The 20,307-nt window shown below is 43.1% G+C and overlaps 2 long non-coding RNA genes across 2 annotated transcripts; one reads left to right on the top strand and one right to left on the bottom strand.

Moving 5' to 3' along the window:
• Positions 1-1,780: 1,780 nt before the first annotated feature.
• LOC133800071 (uncharacterized) lies at positions 1,781-14,729 on the bottom strand. The gene is made up of 3 exons (XR_009876438.1): positions 14,607-14,729; positions 14,208-14,310; positions 1,781-2,079 (listed from the first exon to the last, which is right to left on the bottom strand). It is a non-coding gene; the product is annotated as an uncharacterized LOC133800071 (long non-coding RNA).
• Positions 14,730-15,020: 291 nt separating this feature from the next.
• LOC133800075 (uncharacterized) lies at positions 15,021-20,038 on the top strand. The gene is made up of 2 exons (XR_009876439.1): positions 15,021-17,187; positions 17,273-20,038. It is a non-coding gene; the product is annotated as an uncharacterized LOC133800075 (long non-coding RNA).
• The last annotated feature ends 269 nt before the right edge of the window (positions 20,039-20,307 follow it).

The raw sequence follows: 20,307 nt of genomic DNA, 5'->3' as shown, positions 1-20,307 counted from the left end.
ATTTCAATAGAGCTCTCCTTTGTAAACAAAGTTGGAGACTCCTTTGTAATCCGGAATCTTTGGTGGGATGCGTCTATAAGGCAAGATATTATAAAAATTCTTCGTTCTTGGGTGCCGAAATTGGGTCAAACCCAAGCTATATTTGGAGGAGTCTTTTGGAAATGAAACCCCTAATTATTCAGGGGGCTAGATGGCGTGTGGGCAATGGAGAGTCTATCAAGGTAATTTCAGATCCATGGCTCTTAGATGAATCCAACCCTTGTGTTACAACTTTCCACCCTTCATTGGTAGATGCCAAAGTTTCGGCCTTGATGCATGTGGAAAGAGGCGGCTGGGATGTTGATTTAGTCCATGATATATTTAATGAGAGGGATGCTAGTTGTATACTGAATATTCCTCTTAGCCCAAATCGTGATAGAGATTGCTGGTATTGGAGCTTTGAAACCTCTGGGTTTTTTTCAGTCAAGAGTTGCTACAAGATGCAACAAGTTTTGAAGAATGGCGAAGCATCTGTAGTGGAAAAAGCTTTATGGAATGGAGTTTGGAAAGTCAAAGTTCCTCCTAAAGTGAAGGACTTAGTGTGGAGGGCTGCATCTGGATGTCTACCCACTAAATTAAAGCTCCATTTGCGCCATGTACAGGTAGATATTGTTTGCCCAATGTGTGAGGAAGCAAGTGAGTCTATTGCTCACTGCCTGGTGAACTGTAGTCAGATCTGGCCGTGTTGGGAGAGGTTTGATGTTCGTCTTCGTCCTCCTGGCGAAGCTTCTTTCGCTGAGTGGTTGAGGCTCAGTTTTAAGGGTCGGGATGCAGAGCAACGTGCCAAAATTCTTTTGCTCTGCTGGGCAATCTGGCGTAGGAGGAATGAGTGGGTCTGGCGGAGGCGGAAGATATCTACGTTCGGGGTGCTCTCTTTGGCAAATTCGACGCTCCAAACCTGGTTGCTTTCTCAAGATGGTGAGGTTGCTCCTTTGCCGACTTATATGACGCCTGCAGATGGACAAGCATCGTGGACAAAGCCACCCCAAGGTCAGCTTAAAGTAAATGTCGATGCTGCCTTGTTTCGTGAAACAAATTCATTCAGCTTTGTGGGTGTGGCCCGAGATCATTTGGGTGCATTTGTGGAGGCTTTTTCGGTTTGCAGGTTGGGCTTAGTCTCCCCTGAGCTTGCGGAAGTGATGGGAATCCGGGAAGCATTGAGCTGGATCAAAAGGAAAAATTGGAGAAATATTGTTGTTGAAACCGATAGCTTACTAGTAGTTCAAGCTCTAAGGAGTAACTTGGAGTTGGATTCCTACTTTGGGTGTTTAATTCAAGAGTGTAAAATCCTGCTGAGGGATTCCTTTTCTGTTTCAGTTGTCTTTGTTAAACGTACTGCCAATGGGACTGCTCATGCTCTTGCAAGAGAGCCTACCATGGTGGCTGTTCGTAACTTATTTAAGGAGGATTTGTCCTCTAGTTTCTGGACTGTATTGCTGAGAGATATTTGATAATAAATTTTCCTTTTCATCAAAAAAAGAGTATTATTTTATCTCTCACTATATATTGTGAATTTGTTTATACATTTTACATCCTAATTAAGTTATGTATAAATCTAGACTTAGCCCTTTCCACAAAACAGTCTCTCTAAATATTTGGTATCATCCTATCCAGAATTATTTTAACTTATTAATATCCGTTATATCTTTTACATATCTATTAATTAATTTCAAATTATAATTTATAGTTCTAACTTTGTAAAGGGAGTAAATAACAAAGAGAGCCTTCATAAAATTCTCAACGAGAAGTTTTATCATAATTCCTGGCTTAACTTGCAACTTTTTACCTCTCATCACATCAATAATATCGTTGAACATACAAATCTAAATCAAAAGGTAATACAACTAATCATCACTTTTTCATAGATTAATACTTATTGTTTTACTAAAAATCATTCCCTACCTCTCACAAGAAAACATACTTTTGGCTGAAAACCAAAATTTCCTTCATAGATCTGTCTCAACACTTTTGATACATGTCATGTAGCAATTGTTGAAGTTTTGTAGGAGCTCAAAACAATGAAATCTTTGAATGTCTCATCTATAAGACAGAGAAAGCAATCAGAACACCAAGCTAAAACATTAGCTTGAGTTATTATCTCAAAATAATAATTTATAATATTTGACTAATTTATTTTTTACTTAATTATGATAAAGATTTAAAATTGGATTATTTAACGTGTCACCTATGGTATTATCTTGCATGTTGACAATTGGGTATCTTGGTTACTATATTGATCTTAGCTAATTTGTATTCATCTTTGTAATACATTTTTTTTGCTATATATTCATAGTATACATCTCCTCAAAATTCTACATTTGCTCAAATCTTAACATTAACTCTGCACAGTAGTTGATTCAAAGTTTAACCTTAGAGATTCAATTGTTTCTTGTCTTTAGTTTAATGTATCTTATAATATTGTATTTTCACATGTTTCTCTTCATTATTCGGGCATAGATTTTTTCACACTTTTTGCTTTACATGTATATTATGATTGCTTTTATTAGTAAACACATTAATTGTCTTTAGTGATTTATTATTTGAAAGCTTATATTATATTGTTTATGGAATCATTTACTTTCTACTTAATTTTTATACATTGTTTTATTATTTTATGTAGCTCTCTACTCTAATATTTATGATACAAGTACATTATACAAGTGTCAAGATTCAGGTACATCTATATTAGGTGATAATGCAGAGAAAGTCTTAAATTGTACGGCAAAAAGAACTAATAGATAACACATACGAGATTCATTTATTTACTTAAACTTAAATTTTGCTAAAAACGAGGTTTACTACTCCACCAGCTAGTACATCAACAACCAACTTTTATGCAAATATTTCATATTCAAAGCAACTAAAATGACACTCTCCAAAGTTTTTTTTATTCTCTTATGTTAGCAGCTAATCTTTTGTGTAGAGGTATATACACTCTACAAGGGTCGTTTTCTTATCTTACGTTATCAAATAATCGTTTGTCTAGAAGTATATATCCAGTCAAGTTCAAAGAAGTATATAGTGAAGTTTTTAGAATTACTTTTGTACCATATGCTTGTAATAATACTAATTTTTTTTTGTATATATCTAAATTGTTCAGCCTTTAGATTTAATAGTCTTTTCTACCAAATGCTTTGATAGTAAATGAACAAAATGAGAAACAATTTGCATTTTCAGTGTTTCATAAATATGATTATACATATTTAATTAAAATATATTTCATGTGTAAATATTTAATTGTTTTTATAGAATATTATTTAGTTTTACAAATAATTATAATCTTAATTTTTCTAATATTTTATAATTAAACATGAACGCGTGCAACGACACGTGCACCCCACTAGTATTTATAAAAAAATGTCCAATTTAACAGTTTTTTTTGTTAATTTTAATAAAATATTCTAAATATCTAAGAAAATATACTTTTAAAATTAATTAAAAATAGATATTTATTAATTATATTAATATAAATTTAATTATTATAATAATATTTAATATAAGACAACATATTTGATAATTATATTAATATAAATTCAAATTTCAATCTAAATGTTGTAAAATATAATTATTATAATAATATATAATACAAGACTAAATGTTGTCCGTATTTTCACCATCCAACACGTGGCAATTAAAAGTGATTAGTGACAAGATAAGTCATGAGGTTCTCGGAGTGTGAACCCCTCCAAGAAGCCCAAGTCGGACAAGTCGTGGAGGTCTCCAAGTGAGGCCACGCCCTGAGGTCTGTCCTCGAGGCGAGGATGTCTCCAGGTGAGGCCACGTCCCGAGGTCTGTCTTCGAGGCAAGGAGGTCTCTAGGTGAGGTCACGTTTGAGCCATCCGACAAGTCGTGGACGTCTCCAAGTGAGGCCACACCTCGAGGTCTGTCCTCGACGTGAGGATGTCCCGAGGAGCTCTCTTCACTCGCTCTTCTCCCAGGTCTAGGATTTTGGTCCTCTGACCTGGGGTAGCTACCAGGTGTCAGTCACTGCAGGTGTGGGCCACTAGAAGATCGTTTGACAACTTTTGGTGGGCCTCAATTAGTGGTTTCAAGTTCGTACACTTAACAAACGGCATTTCCCACAATGTCGCCTGACATGGGCAAATGTGTGCCGCACCCTAACAGTCAGAGATATGTTCCCCATAAAGGTTGTACGCGACTTTTTGCAATAGGCCCCGTACAATCCGCCTGGGCCATAGTCTCTATTTAGTGCAGTTATTTTTTGTATTAATTCAACATTAACACCCTAGAATGAGGGAACTTTGTATTAATGATAGATGATTAACATTAATGACCTCAGCCTCTATAAATAGAGATGGAGTATCTCCTCGTAAGGGTTTTAGATTTTTAGAGAGAAAACTCTGTAACTCAGTGCAATATATACGCTGCTTGAGAACCACCATTGAAGCTCCTCCTTACAAGCTTCAAGTTCATTAAATAATAGAGACTCATGGACTAGGGCTCTTTTATAGCCTGAACCACGTAAAAATTTTGTGTTCTTTCCTAGTATTTCCTTTAATCTTTCGGATTAAGTTGATAGCAAAAATTAATATTTTGGTGCTTTTATTGAGAGCTTGAAGGAAGCTTGAAGAAAATAGTCATGGTGACCACTCGAAGAAATGCACTAGATGATGTTGCACCTCATGCCATAGTTGAGGGAGGAGAAACCAGTCATCTGCCACCACAAGACCTCCCTGAGATGGTGGACGACTACGGCGAAAGAGTCGAATATGACGGCATGGACGACGGAGGCGACGCTGATTATTATGAGGAGAATATCCTCATCCCATTGATGTGGAGGAGACACTAGAAGTGGTGGCACTCCACAACTAGGTGGCCACTCAGCAGCAGAAGATTGACACGCAAGAAGGTAACATTGCAGCCCTACAAGAGATGGTTAACGCCATGAGGGCTACTCGGCAGCCCAAGGGCTATGAGTGAACTCCATGGCGAAGTACCATCTAGGCATCCAGCTGGTGTGCCACCTGTGCACCTAGCTGGAATGCCACATGTCGACCCGGCCAGTGTGCCCTCCGAGCACCTAGCTTAGGTGGCGCGAGATCTTCCAGCTGGCATGCTCCTCGTGCACCCAGTTGGAGTTGGAACCCCACCTGTGCCACAAGATCGTGGAAAAGGTAAGGTCAATGATAACCCTCCTCCCCAGCCAAAGAAAGCTCGTCGGACCCCTGAAGACAATCAGGCCCCGAGACCGAATAGTGGGGATAAAGGCCCAGATGCTCGAGGAAACGGCCAGGCCATCAGCGCTCGTGGAGACCCCTGTGTTCTGCCCAGGCGTCCCAATGCAGATCGTGCGAGGCCTGGAGGTGGTGTTCCCTCATCACTTCGCCATCACGACAGGAGCCATAGACAAGGAACCAGCAAATGAAACACCTTTGTTAACCGAGGATGCGACATCAGCATCTCGGTTAATAATAAGAATATTGAGTCCAACGGGGAAACAGAAGTGGCATACACCGAGGATAGTGGTGCGTTCCGAGGTCAGGCTGACCTACGGGGTGACCTGAACGCTCGTCGGTGTAGCAAGGCCCACGGGCGTTGACCTGTGAAGAAAGGTCAGTCGAACCTCAGGGACAATCTCAACACCCAGAGGGGAAATAACCCGGCACAAAGTTCCAACCAAGACCGTGACCCACTCCTCGCAAATTTAGAGAGCTTTAAGAGGATCATGCTCATAATGGCCCAACGACAGGGCCAAGACTTCGACTCGAAGGATGAGGATGGGGAGCCATGTGCTCCCACATTGTGGAAGCCATTTTGCCACAGGGCTTCAAGATGGCTGCCATCACATCTTATAATGGTAGCACAGATCCCACCAACCATCTCTCGATGTTCAATAGGTTGATGACAGTGCATCGCGTCTCCGAAGACACCAAGTGTCATGTGTTCCTGATAACCTTGACAGGAACAGCTGAAAAATGGTTCAAGAAACATAGGTCAGGACCCATTCATTCGTGGCACCAACTGTCATCTTCATTCTGGAGACGATTCATAGCAGCTCGAAAGGTGAGCTTTGAGGTCAATGCTTTGGCCAACATAAAGCAAAGGCCCTTCAAGACCCTCAAAGCTTACATCAAACACTTCAAGGAGAGACATGCGAGGACAAAGAGGGTTGAAGATGACCAATAACTAATGGCCTTACAGGCCGGCATCCGTGCGAGGTCCCCATTGTGGGATGACCTCCAGCGAAGAGGGTGCCGACGGCTCGACAACTTCATCCGTCGAGCACAAGAATATATCAGTTGGGAAGACGCCCAGATTGGAGCATTTGGGGGGCCCGTCACCTTTCCCGCACCAACGACGCCTGGCCTGGCCTCATGGCTTTGGGGACTCAGTATCCACCTTACGCTCATGTCCAACCGAGTATGGTGGGAGCCCAGTCCACTCCAAGCATCCTGTCAACTGGCTTTAGTGCCGCACTGACTGCTGGTTTCAGTGCGGCTCCGATGGGATGTGGAGCAGCGCCCACTAGATACAGTGCTTATCAGCCTACATACAGTGCTAGAGTTGCTGCTCCATCCCTATCCACTGCACCCAGTCGAACCCCCAACAGTAGTAGACACGGGGGCAAAGCAAGGGCAGAAAACCCAAAGGAAATGGGACAGCGCAGACTGGACAGGGAACTGCCACTGGCGAGAAGTATATCTCACAATACTCTGAGTACACTGACTTAGTGGACTCTTGGGAGAACATATTTGTGACCACGGAGCAGCATGTCCAATACCGGAAGCCGCAATCCATCTGGAGGGACAGAGAGAGGCGAGATCCCAGCAAGTTTTGCCACTTTTATAACAATGTGGGGCATCACACTAATGAGTGCTGCCTGCTCAAAGATGAGATTGAGAACCTCATCAAATTGGGACACCTCCACCAATATGCTCGGGGTGGGGCACGCCAAGTTCTGACCCCAACCATGGGAATAACTGCACAACCCACTGCTCCTCAATCTCCGAGCCCAGTGCCCATAGCTCTGCCATAGCCGATAGCAAACAGGCCTCCTTTGGTGAACGACCGAGTATGGACTATCTCAAGAGGACCCCACTTGGGAGGCACCTCTAGAGGCTCACATAATAGGTACGCGCGAGCCTTAAACCATGATGATGAGGGCAGTAGTAAACACGGGGGCAAAGCAAGGGCAGAAAGCCCAAAGGAAATGGGACAGCGCATACTGGACAGGGAACTGCCCCTGGCGAGAAGTATATCTCACAATACTCCGAGTACACTGACTTAGTGGACTCTTGGGAGAACATATTTGTGGCCGCGGAGCAGGATGTCCATTACCGGAAGTCGCAATCCATCTGGAGGGACAGAGAGAGGCGAGATCCCAGCAAGTTTTGCCGCTTTCATAACAATGTTGGGCATCACACTAATGAGTGCTGCCTGCTCAAAGATGAGATTGAGAACCTCATCAAATTGGGACACCTCCACCAATATGCTCGGGGTGGGGCACGCCAAGTTCTGACCCCAACCATGGGAATAACTGCACAACCCACTGTTCCCCAATCTCCGAGCCCGGTGCCCACAGCTCTGCCACAGCCGATAGTAAACAGGCCTCCTTTGGTGAACGACCGAGTATGGACTATCTCGAGAGGACCCCACTTGGGAGGCACCTCTAGAGGCTCACATAATAGGTACGCGCGAGCCTTAAACCATGATGATGAGGTGTTGGCATTAGGTCAATTGCCAGCCCAGATGTCGCAGATGACAGACCAAATCATCACATTCTCCGAGGATGATGCTCAGAGAGTTCATTTTCCGCACCATGATCCTTTAGTGATCGAGAGCTAGGTATCCAATAAGATGGTGGGTCAGATCTTGGTGGACAGCGGGAGTTCAGTGAACCTCCTAATCAAGTCAGCTTACGAGAAGATCAGGCTGACCACAAGTGACCTGTCCCCGTGCACCTCAATTCTATATGGGTTCTCGGGGTAAGGTCTCATACCAATGGGCCAAATCAAGCTTCCCGTGATACTGGGGGAAGAGCCTCGCCAGGCCTTCAAGTATTGCACTTTTGTGGTGGTTGATTGATCCTTTGCGTATAACACCATTTTGGGGCATCCAACCTTAGTGGAGTTTGGTGCCATCACCTTCATTTGACATTTGTGCATGAAATTTCCCACGAAGTCAGGAATTGGTACAGTCCGAGGAGACCAAAAGGAGGCGAGGAAATGCTACAACGTGTCTCTCAAGAAACCAATAATGGTCGTTGAGGCGATGGCCCGCGGACAGCCTTTTCCTGAGGACGTGAAAGTGCAGGCGATGCTAGTTAAGGAAACAAATGAGTTGGACCCGTGGGTTCAAGAAGAGAGGGCAGTTGAGCCCATGGAGGAGGTCGAGGAGGTGGCTCTCGATGCTTCCATCCACGACAGAAGGACAAAGAATGGGAAAAATCTAGAGCCGAAAGTCTGAGACTCGCTCCTGGCCTTTCTCTAGGAAAATCATGACGTCTTTGCCTGGTTTCACTTCGACATGACCGACATTGACCTGAATATCATTTGCCATGCCTTGAATGTCGATCCCAATGTCACTTCGATTCAGTTGAAGCAAAGGACGTTTTAATCAGACTAGAGCAGAGGCACTAAAGGCGGAAGTGGACAAGCTACTTGTGAACGGGTTCATTTGGAACGCCCAGTACCCCAAGTCGGTATCCAATTTGGTCCTCGTGCCCAAACCAAACGACACCTAGAGGACCTGCATAGACTTCTCCGACCTTAACAAAGCATGCCCTAAGGACTAGTTTTCGTTGCCGACGATAGATCAGATGGTCGACGCCACCTCCGGGTACGTGCTATTGTCCTTCATGGATGCATACTCGGGGTATAACAAGATTTCCATTCTTGTCGCAGATCAAGAGCACACCAGCTTTCGAACGGATAAAGGAGTTTACTGCTATAAGGTGAAGCCCTTCAGACTGAAGAATGTCGGGGCCACCTACCAAAGGCTTGTGAACTGTATGTTCAAAGAACAGTTGGGAAAAATATGGAGGTGTATGTAGACGACATGCTGGTAAAGTCTAGAACGTCCCCCAACCACGTGAGGGACTTCACGGAGGTATTTTTGGTGCTTTGCAGGTTTGGAATTAAGCTGAATCCTCAAAAATGCACTTTTGGCGTTGCCTCCAGAAAGTTCCTGGGTTTTATCGTTGGTGCTCGGGGAATAGAGGCAAACCCTGAGAAGATTAAATCCCTAGTCGATATGCCATCTCCTCGAAGGCATAAGGATGCCCAGAGCCTCACCGGGAGGATCGCTGCTCTAAGTCGCTTTGTTTTGAAGGCGACTGAGAAATGCATCCCATTCTTCAACATCCTCCGAGGAGAGCAAAGGTTTGAATGGATGGAGGAATGTGAGCAAGCGTTCCAGTAGTTGAAGGCTCATATGGAAAACCCTCATATCCTATCAAAACCTGTGGATAGAGAATCCCTCCTACTCTACATGGCTGTCTCTGAGAATGGCATCAGTGCTGCCTTAGTCTGTGAGGAAGGCCATGTCCAGCACCCTGTGTACTATGTAAGCAAACGACTCCTCGGAGCAGAGTCCAAATACCCACTTATGGAGAACTGACCTTTTTCTTGATGGTAGCTTCTTAGAAGCTAAGGCCCTATTTCCAGGCGCATCCCATCAAGGTCCTCACAAACCATCCCTTAAGGCAAGTCCTCCAAAAGCCGGAGTCGTTCGGGAGACTCCTGAAGTGGGCAGTCGAACTTAGTCAGTTTTACATCACTTATCTCATGAGGACTGCCATAAAGAGTCAGGCATTGACAGATTTCATTGTCGAGTGCACGGGAAAACATGAAGGACCTGGGAGTACCTTGATGGATGGGCCCGCATGGAAGTTGTATGTAGATGGATCGTCGAATGAAAATGGTGCCGAAGCAGACCTTATTTTGGTATCCCTCGAAGGACACAGTGTCCACAGCACCCTAATATTTGGGTTCGACGCCTCCAACAATGAAGCAGAGTATAAGGCACTTATTACTAGACTTCGAGTTGCGCTCGAGCTCAAGGCCGAGGGCCTTGAGAATTTTAGTGACTCGTAGCTGGTAGTTAATCAGGTACTCGGGGAGTACCAGGCCCGAGGAACGAAAATGGCTGCTTAACTAGCGAAGACCCAAGAAATGTTGCATGGCTTCAGAAAAATCACAATTCAACAAGTGCCACGGGAATAGAATTTAAACGTTGATTGCCTGGAAAAGCTTGCAACCACCAAGGATGTTGAACTGATCAATGTATTCCCCATCGCTTACGTATCTTCTCCAAACATCTCATCTCCCGAGGAGGTGGATGCAATCCAACCCTAGGACGGTTGGATGGAGCCCATAGTGAAATATTTTGCCTCATGGGAGTTGATGCAGGATAAGAAAGTAGCTCAGAAGCCACTTTACCAGGCACCTTGGTATATTATCATGGACGGAAAGTTGTACAGGCAGGGATATTTGTTGCCCCTACTACGATGCGTGTCCAAGCAAGAAGCCAGTATGGTACTCCAAGAAGGGCATGAGGGCTTTTGCGGGGACCACGCTGGGGGTAGAGCCTCACCAAGAAGATCTTGAGACAAGGATACTTTTGGACCACCATGAACGGATATGTGATGGACAATGTCAAGAACTGTGATAAGTGCCAATGCTTTGCCAACATACCTCGAGCTCCTCTGAACGAGCTCACTCAGATGACAAGTCCTTGGCCCTTTGCGGTTTGGGGCATTGACCTTATCGGGTCACTGCCCATGGGAAAAGGAGGAGTGAAGTATGCAATAGTGGTGGTCGACTACTTCATGAAGTGGGTCGAGGCCAAGCCACTCGCTACAATCACTTCTAAGAAGGCACTGGATTTCGTCATCAAGAACATCGTTTGCACTCTGACAACGGCTTGCAGTTTGACAGCGAGGTATTCACAGACTAATATCAGCGGCATGGGGTTGTGAAGAGCTTTTCCTCTGTGGCCCACCCACACGAAAACGATGAGGTGGAAGCGATCAAAAAGATGCTCAAAGCCACCTTGAAGAAAAGGCTTGAACAGGAGAAAGACGCTTGGCCCGAGGAGCTGCCTAGGGCATTGTGGAGTGACCGCACTACTTATAGGACCTCCACTGGCCACTCGCCATTCTCAATGGCCTGTGGGTATGAGGGCATGCTCCCAGTTGAGGCACCAATCTCCACGTATCGACGAGATATGTATGACCCGACCACAAACCACTCTTTACTCTGAGAGTCCCTGGACCTTGTGGAGGAGCTCCTTGAGGCTTCTTAGATTCGAGTAGCGTCCTACCAGCAGAAAGTGGTCAAGTATTTTAACTCTAAAGTGAAGGATAGAAAGTTTTGGGTCAAAGATCTTGTGTTGCGAAGAGTCTTCTTAGCCATCCGAGATCCCAGTGCGGGAGTGTTGGGACCCAACTGGGAGGGGCCATACCAAGTCGAGAGCATTGCATGTCCGGGGACATACAAATTAGCTCAACTGAATGGGGAATTGATACCCCGTGCCTGGAATGCCGAGAATCTTCGTTGATATTACCAGTGATATGAGCAGTGAACTTTATTAAATTCTATATTCTCCTTTGTAGCCTCCGAGCACATTTAATGGAAATCATGTAGATAAAACACGGTAAAGAAGAAATTTGTTTTATTTCTGCTTATATTTTTTAGTTTCCTTTATTCTGTATGTAATACGCGTAGAGCACCCGCTCGCTGTCCTAGAAAAGTGGATGCAGACTAGTCTCCGATCACTTGGGGGCATGGAGTTAGGGCAGCCTTGCAGAGTACCACGCCCCACGGGGAAAACCTATGAAACTAAGCTTGTCAAAAGTGGAGAGCCTAGTGTGAGGATACTTAGTGTCACTCCCTTGAGAATAGAAAAACCTATGAGACTAGTCTTGAGTCCATGGCCTAAGAAACTAAGCTTGTTCAAAGCAAAGTAGGCTTAGCTTCTAGAGATAGCCAAAAATCTTAGTAGCGTGAGAATGGACTTGCGCCACCTCACGTGGAAATTGCGCCCAAGGAGCTCTGACCAAGTCCCTTAATCATGAGATGTGAATGGAAGACCAAGTACTCTGTACATGGTCTCGGGGCATGGACTTGAGAAACCTCCCGTGGTTATAGCACCCAAGGAGCACTGACCAAGTCCCCGATATGCCTCAAGAAAAAGTAGCATCGAGAAGTCCATGACATGGGAAGCTAAGCTAGTCGACGAGTGAAGTGCCCTTAATGTCATGAGACTCCATAGCTAAATGTCCTGATGAAAACCCAATGCACAAGATCCAAGTAACGCGAGATTGGATTTTGCATATTCTCTAGAGGACGGTGCACGCCTGAGGAGTAGTAAACGAATCCCAATACTCGAGATGTGAACGGAAGCCTGAGTCGTTAGTGCTCGAGCACGAGCCTAAGTCGCCTAAGACTTAAGAAGAAAACTCTAAGGGACCTTGGCGCTAGTTTCTCCAAAGTAGCACAAGAATGGAATTAGCGTTATCTTCCGTGGATTCCATGCCCAAGAAGTAAGAACCAAGTCCCTCTATCTCGAGAGGTGAAGTGGGGCCCAAATCACTTGTACTTGGAGTCAGGAATCAACCCTAAGAGTAAAGAAAGCCCAAGTAGCGCGAGTATGGATTGATGTTACCTCCCGAGGGAACTGTGCCCAAGGATCTATGACTTAGTCCTATGATCTTGAGATGAGAACAGAAGCTAGAGTCATTGGAACTCGGAGCCAGACCTTGAGTGCTAAAATTTGAGTGTCACGAAATACCTAGTCAAAGGGCGGGGAACTCAACTCCCAGGCCTAGGATGATGAGTTCACGACTTCCACATGATTAGGTCTCGAGTTGTATACTTAGGGGGCAAATCGAAAATCCCAAGCTGACCCACCAGTGACCACGTACCCAGGGGCAGATAGCTTAATGCGGATGACCTCCTAAGGTCCTGAGCCATTAGGACTTGGGGACACGAGATGACATTAAAGTTACTTTCAAGGACACTAGGCCTGGAAGGCAACACTAAATGTCTTCAGAAACGAGCACTAAGGCAAAACCCTACAGTACAAGACCTCCAAAAAGCCTGAGTCGTTGGAACTCAAAGGCTTAGGATAGTCAAGTGCCTCCACTTAAAACCTCATCAAAGTTACTCTTAGGACCACGAGCCTAAGAAGAAACACTAAATGCACAAGCGTCTAAACACTGCCAAGAAGATCCTCAAGCTCTAAGTATTGCAGGTTGGCCCCGTCCCGAGTTGTTGGAACTCAGGGACGTAGGGCTGCATCGAGTAATCACTTGACTTAGCGTTAAAGTTACTCTCGAGGACCACGAGACTACAAAGCAACAATAAATGCATGTAAATTCTCTAAGTACTAAGAGAAGTAGATAAATACTCGAGTTTTCAAGACTCGAGCACAAAGCCTAAATTAATGACTTGGGACCCTCGTAATTTACAATTATGTTGAGTGGGTAAAAACCAATTTAAAATAAAATGCATTGTATCAGTTGTACAAAATATAAGTACACAAATTAATTGTTTGTGGCACGCTAGCCTAAATAAGTCACGACAAATGATCGGGGGCTCAAGTTTTAATTGCCTTCCGGTACCTCCTCCACCAGGTCAATGATTGGGTTTGTCTCTGAAGCACCCCCAACCTGGCAAGTCGTAGCCTGAGCCACCTCCGCAATTTGGGTCGCCGATAGGCATTCTTTGAAGAAGAGGTTGTAGTTCTCAACCTCTCCGGTGAAGTCCAAGCTCATCCCTTGATTGTGGAATCTGGCCATGTAAAAGGCATCCTTAACGATGGTCTCGACTTCCTGCTTGAGTTTGTCCACCTGATACTGAGAAAACTTGTTCATCTCCATATCTTGGATGGCTTTTCTCTTTCCAAGCTCGGCTCAGTCTCCATAGCTTTTGAGTTTTGATGTTTAAAGTTTTCCTAAAGTTCCCTCCTATTTTTCTTCTGAGGATTTTGTGTAGATTTCTAAAATGCATATTAGTTCAGTAAGCTTTACCTTTTAGAGCACATCTAGTCAATTGTTATCTAGTCCTGTTATATTTTTGTATATCTTTTGAATAATAAGTTTTGTTTCTCAATATATATAAGGAAATAGTTAAATGGTAAAAGAGGCACATCATATTTTAAACAAGTGGAGCTTGAGATGGTAAACAAATAAAAAGGGACATTACCTATGCGAAAATCCAATGTCATCTTCTTTGTAGCAAAATCCTCCCCGTGTTGTATAACAGAATTTGGAAAACAGGTCAAGAATAAAATTTCCTTTCAACATATCTATAGACCAAAAAAAAAACCAAGATGAGTCAATATAATATATAAAGTAGCTAACATCCTACCCGCTATGTACTAAATGCATTTGAATCTTTGCAAGAGCATAAGCAACAGATGAAAGAATTGCTTCAACTTCTTCATCACTTACCTAAAATGTAACGCAAAGTAAGCTATAAAGATGAGGATTGCGAAAACGAAATAAATCTTTCATTTTCATCATAATTATTACACGTTGATTAACAAGCTTTTGAATAAAGCAAGCCAAACTTATTCATACAATAAAGGAAAGTGTAAATAACCTGAGTGGTGGAAAAAAGAGGTGATTGCCTTCCTGATAAGCCTCTGATTAAGTTTGTCTATAATTGGAGGTCACGAAACAACTAAGGGCGGGGTTGTTTTCTTTGTTACTATATTGTATTTTGTTCATTCTTTTATCTAGCTAACATTTAGTTTTGGGAGGCTGAGTTGCATTAATTCTTTAGGATCCTAGCTGGCATCATGTTGTGATGTCCAATACATATAATTAGATAGGGGGATTCATTTTGGGGTTCAGCTAGAAAAATAGAAGAGTATTACTCAGTGGAGAGAGTAGCCCCCTCGGAAAATTGTAAATTGGAGAGATTAGCCTCTCGAAAGCTAGGTGTATTCTTTGTCAATTTCATCAACAAAGGAATTCTTTGAGGGACATTCTATTCTTGTGTTCTTAATTACTAATAGGAAATTCTAGTCTAAAAAAAATTGTATCATTTTTGGTGCGGCAAGTTGCGGACATGGGACCTCGAAAACAGCAGGAAAAATGAGATTCCTCCATGGATTCAGAAGAAGATCTCGAAGCCTTGAAGATTGAAGTTTCAGAGATCAAGAATTATCTTCATGATTCAATGAAAGAGATGGCTCAACAACTTCAAGTACAGTTGCATGAATCATTACAAGAAATGATGCAGCAACAATTCAAGACTTTCTTGGAAGTTCAAGAAAAATCAAGAACGGTCCAAGAAACTAAGGAAGGGGAAACTGGAGTTGACGAAACCAGGGAAAATGATGGAACCTAGGGGCAAACGACCTCATCAGAGCCACAAACCAGCACCAACTTATCGGAACCACGACGAATGACCAATGGAACACCTCCAATGGCAGATCTTAGATTGAGTCAAGGTTCGGGCAGGGGCTATGTTGATAAAGACCGCTAGGATGCTCGATAATGTCATAAGAATAGGCTAAAGAAATTGAAGATGCCCACTTTTGATGGTGATAATCCAGATGGGTGGATATTACAAGCAGAATGATTTTTCACTTGCAACGAGTATGGGGATGATGAGAAGATCGAGGCTACCTTCATCTCTTTTTCTGGCGATGCACTACTTTGGTACCAATATGAGAGTAACAAACGGGCCATTCATAGTTGGGAAGAGATGAAACAATTACTTCTCTGCCATTTCCGAGATACTCACGAAGGGTCCTTATACGATTAGTTCTTGACAGTTGAACGGGTGGGGACAGTGGTGGAATACAAGAAACAATTTATCAGGTTGTTGACACCATTAAATACTATGGAAACCGCTGTGCAACTTAGTACATTCATGAATGGCCTAATTCCTTCTTTAAGAGTTGAATTGTGCATCCTTCAACCTCAGAATATGGATGAGGCTATGGAAATCGTGCAAGATATAGAGGACAAGAATAGAGTTTTAAGACAGAGATACTCCAATTCGAACCGAACGAGTTTTCAAGACACTACAGCTAGGCCTGAGAGACCCTCAAGTAGTACTAAATTTTCCCAATCGACCACGGCGGTCCACAAACTCACTGATTTAGAGATCCAACTCAAATGACAAAAGGGTTTGTGTTTTCACTACAATGACAAATGGTCCTCGGGCCACCGCTGTAAAAAAAAAAGGGAATTACAAGGGGTCATGGTACCTGAGGAGATTAATGAAAACATTTTAGACCAAGAGTTCATTGATGACAGCAAGGAAACAATGGAATAAAATTCCACCAAAGTGCAGAAAAAGGTAGTCGTATCCTTCCAATCTGTGGCTAGACTTTCCACAAACTCCACCATGAAACTTAAGGAAGGGAAACCTCGATTCCAAAGAAGTGGTAATTCTCATTGATTCTGGGGCCACTCACAATGTTATTTCTAAGACTTTGGTCAGCAAGCTGCAGATCCCCATAGTTGAAACTAAAGCCTACGGGGTTACCTTTGGGAATGGAGACTCAATGAAATGTGAGGGAATTTGCAGAAATCCGAATATTCATTTCCAAGGCGTGGACGTTTGGGATGAATTTTTACCTCTGCCTTTGGGAAGTACCGACATCATTCTTGGATTACAATGGTTGACTACACTTGGCATGACTAACATAGATTGGAAGCTACAAACTATGGAGTTCCAACTTGGCAAATGAAGGGTGTTAATTAAAGGGGATCCCTCACTTAATCGATCGTTGGTGTCACTAAATACAATGGAAAAGGCTCTTCAAGTAGAGAAACAAGGCATCGTCCTAGAGTTCAACTAATCCAGCCATGACCCCAATGATTCAGATCGACAGGTACCAGAATTTTTTATCCAAATCCTTGCTGATTATACTGGTGTGTTTGATATGCCTGAAGGCCTTCCCCCAACCCGTTCCCATGAACATGCCATTACCAAGCAACCTGGAACTGCCCATATCATCGTTCGGCCTTACCGATATGCCTATTCTCAAAAGGCTGAAATTGAAAGGCTGAAATTGAAAAGCTGATTTCAGAAATGCTTACTATTGGAATAATTCAGCTAAGTAACAACCCATTTTCAAGACCAGTTCTTCTTGTCAAAAAGAAAGATGGCTTATGGCAATTTTTTGCTAACTACCGCGCTCTTAATAGAGTGACCATTCCAGGTAAGTTTCCAATACCCGTTATTGATGAGTTATTGGATGAACTAAATGGTGTTCTAATTTTTTCTAAACTTGATCTCAAATCAAGTTATCACCAAATCCGAGTCTGCCAAGAAGATGTGCATAAAACGACGTTTAGAATGCACGATGGCCACTATGAATTCCTTGTCATTCCCTTTGAATTGACCAACGCACCCACCACCTTCCAGTCACTTATGAATGATGTATTCTGGCCTTACTTGCACCATTTTGTGTTGGTATTCTTCGAGGACACATTGGTTTATAGCAAGACATGAGAACTCCACCAGCAACACTTAACACAAGTTTTCGAGCTCCTCTGCAAGCACCAGCTCTATGCCAACCAGAAAAAGTGTGTCTTTGGGCAACTCCAATTAGAGTATCTCGGCCATATCATCTCTCAACAAGGAGTAGATGCTGACCCTCAAAAGATTTCAGCAATGCTTGAGTGGCCGATTCCCAAAACCATTAAGTTTCTTCGTGTCGTGTATTATAGAAATTTTGAAGCCAACTATGCCCGCATAGCGCAATCCCTTACTGACCAGCTGAAGAAGGATCAATTTCAATGGGGTGGTGAAGCTGAACAAGCTTCTCGCAAGCTACAAGCAGCTATGTCTACGGTGCCCATATTAGCTCTACCAGATTTTTCTCAGCCATTTGTTATTGAAACAGATGCATTGGAGCATGGATTAGGAGCAGTGCTTCTACAAAATCAGTACCCAATTGCTTATTTCATCAGGTTTTGGGAGTTCAAGCATGAAAAAATCAATCTATGAGAAGGAGCAGATAGCCATTGTGTATGCAGTAGCAAAATGGCATCCCTATCTATTGGGCCGTAAATTTGTGGTAAGAATTGACCAAAAATGTCCGAGATATCTCATGGGGCAGCCAGTGATTGGATCTGAATATCAAAAGTGGGTCTCTAAATTAATGGGAATGGATTTTGAGATTGAATATAAGCCCGGAACCCTTAACAAGGTGGATGATGCTCTATCTCAACAAGTGGAGACAGCTACCTTGGGCACCATGGAATGGCAACTGTGGCCCGAATTGGTGCAAGAGATAGCAGCTGACCCTGTGTTTCAACAAATATATGAGGATATTAAAAGTGGCAGCAAGCTGCATCATGGTTTTCAGGTCCACAACAATCTTCTTCATTATAAAAATCATTTAGTAATCCCGAAGAAATCCACCTTGATTCAACGGATATTAGAGGAATTTCACACTACTCCATTTGGTGGTCATTCCGAAGAGCTTAAGACATACAAGCAGTTGGCTGCCAAGCTACTTTGGGAAGGGTTACGAGAAGATGTGCACAAGTTTGTGCAACGCTATTCTGTTTGTCAGCAGAATAAACTCCTCACAACATCACCAGCTAATCTTCTACAACCCCTATCCCTTCCAGCATAAGTGTGGGACAAAGTGACTGTGGATTTTATAGAGGGCCTTCCTAAGTCGGAGGGGTGGGATACCATTTTGGTGGTAGTGGATCACCTTTCCAAATACGCCCATTTAATCAAGCTGAAGCATCCTTTTACCGCTCCCACAATGGCTGAAGTTTTCATGAGAGAGGTGATTAGACTACATGGAGTTCCCCAATCCATTGTCTCCAATAGGGATCAGATATTCCTTAGCCTATTTTGTAGTCATCTTTTTAAAGCTACAAGGAACTACCCTAAAGAAAAGTACTGCCTACCATCCACAAACTGATGGACAATCGGAGGTCTTAAATCGCTGCCTTGAAACATACTTGCGATGTTTTTCTTACCAGCAGCCGAAACACTAGTCTAAATGGCTTGCTTAGGTCGAGTATTCCTACAACACCTCCTACCATTTTCATTGAAGAGTACCCCATTCATAGCCCTTTATGGGAGAGACCCACCGCCACTCATACCTTATCGGAAAGGGACTGCCATAGTATCATTAGTTGATGAGTTACTCGAATCTCGTGATGCCATTTTGGATAACCTTCGAATGCATCTCCTCTGCGCTCAACATCGCATGAAATTGCAAGCTGGTTTGAAGAGATGACCAAATGAGTTTGCCATTGGGGAACAAGTCTATCTCAAAATAAGACCCTACCGCCAAAAGTCACTTGCCAAATGCTCCAATGACAAGCTGATAGCGAGGTACTATGGGCCTTTTCCCATCATCCAATGAGTTGGTTCAGTTGCCTACAAGCTTCAACTGCTGAACCATGCTCACATTCATCCCGTGTTCCACATCTCCCAACTCCGTCGAACCATTGGGTCTTCACCAACCATGCCCACTATCCCACTTCAGTTGACTCCTGAGCTAGAACTCTCTAAGTGGAACCCGAGGCTATATTGGACCTTTGCTTCCCTACTGTTGCTGTCACTCTTCCTTCCGAAGTCCTCACTAAATGGAAGACCCTGCTAGATTTTGAAGCTACATGGGAACCTTTTCCCACCATCCAAGACCAATTTCCCCTATTTCACCTTGAGGACAAGGTGAAGGTTTTTTTTGGGGGGTATTCATAAGCCTCTGATTAAGTTTTTCTATATTAGGAGGTCACAAAACAACTAAGGGCAGGGTTGTTTTCTTTGTTCATTCTTTTATCTAGCTGACATTTAGTTTTAGGGGGGCTAAGTTGTATTAATTCTTTAGGATCCTAACATCATGTTGTGTTGTCCAATACATATAATTAGATAGGGGGATTCATTTGGGGGTACAGCTGGAAAAATAGAAGAGTATTACTCTGTGGAGAGAGCAGCCCTCTCGGAAGATTGTAAATTGGAGAGACTAGTCTCTCGAAAGCTAGGTGTGTTCTTTGTCAATTTCATCAATAAAGGAATTCTTTGAGGGAAATTCTATTCTTGTGTTCTTAATTACTGATAGGAAATTCTAGTCTAAAGAAAATTCAATCACTTCCATGATCTCAAATTTGTTTAGTGATATTCTAGTGGTTTATTTTGAAATTAAATTTACTCCACAATCTCAAATTTTTTTTCTCAAAATGATAAGAAAATTTAAATTTGCAACATATTAACATACAACCGACCAGTCTTCAATATTTGTGCTCTTCAATATTTGAACAGGCCTACAAGAGATAATTATGAAGTACAGGTTAACAGGCAGAATGGT

The sequence above is a fragment of the Humulus lupulus genome, chromosome 1 (genome assembly GCF_963169125.1).
Source record: "Humulus lupulus chromosome 1, drHumLupu1.1, whole genome shotgun sequence".
NCBI lineage: Eukaryota > Viridiplantae > Streptophyta > Magnoliopsida > Rosales > Cannabaceae > Humulus > Humulus lupulus.
The sequence above is the reverse complement of the archived record's forward strand: the minus strand, read 5'-3'. Positions and strand labels throughout refer to the sequence as shown.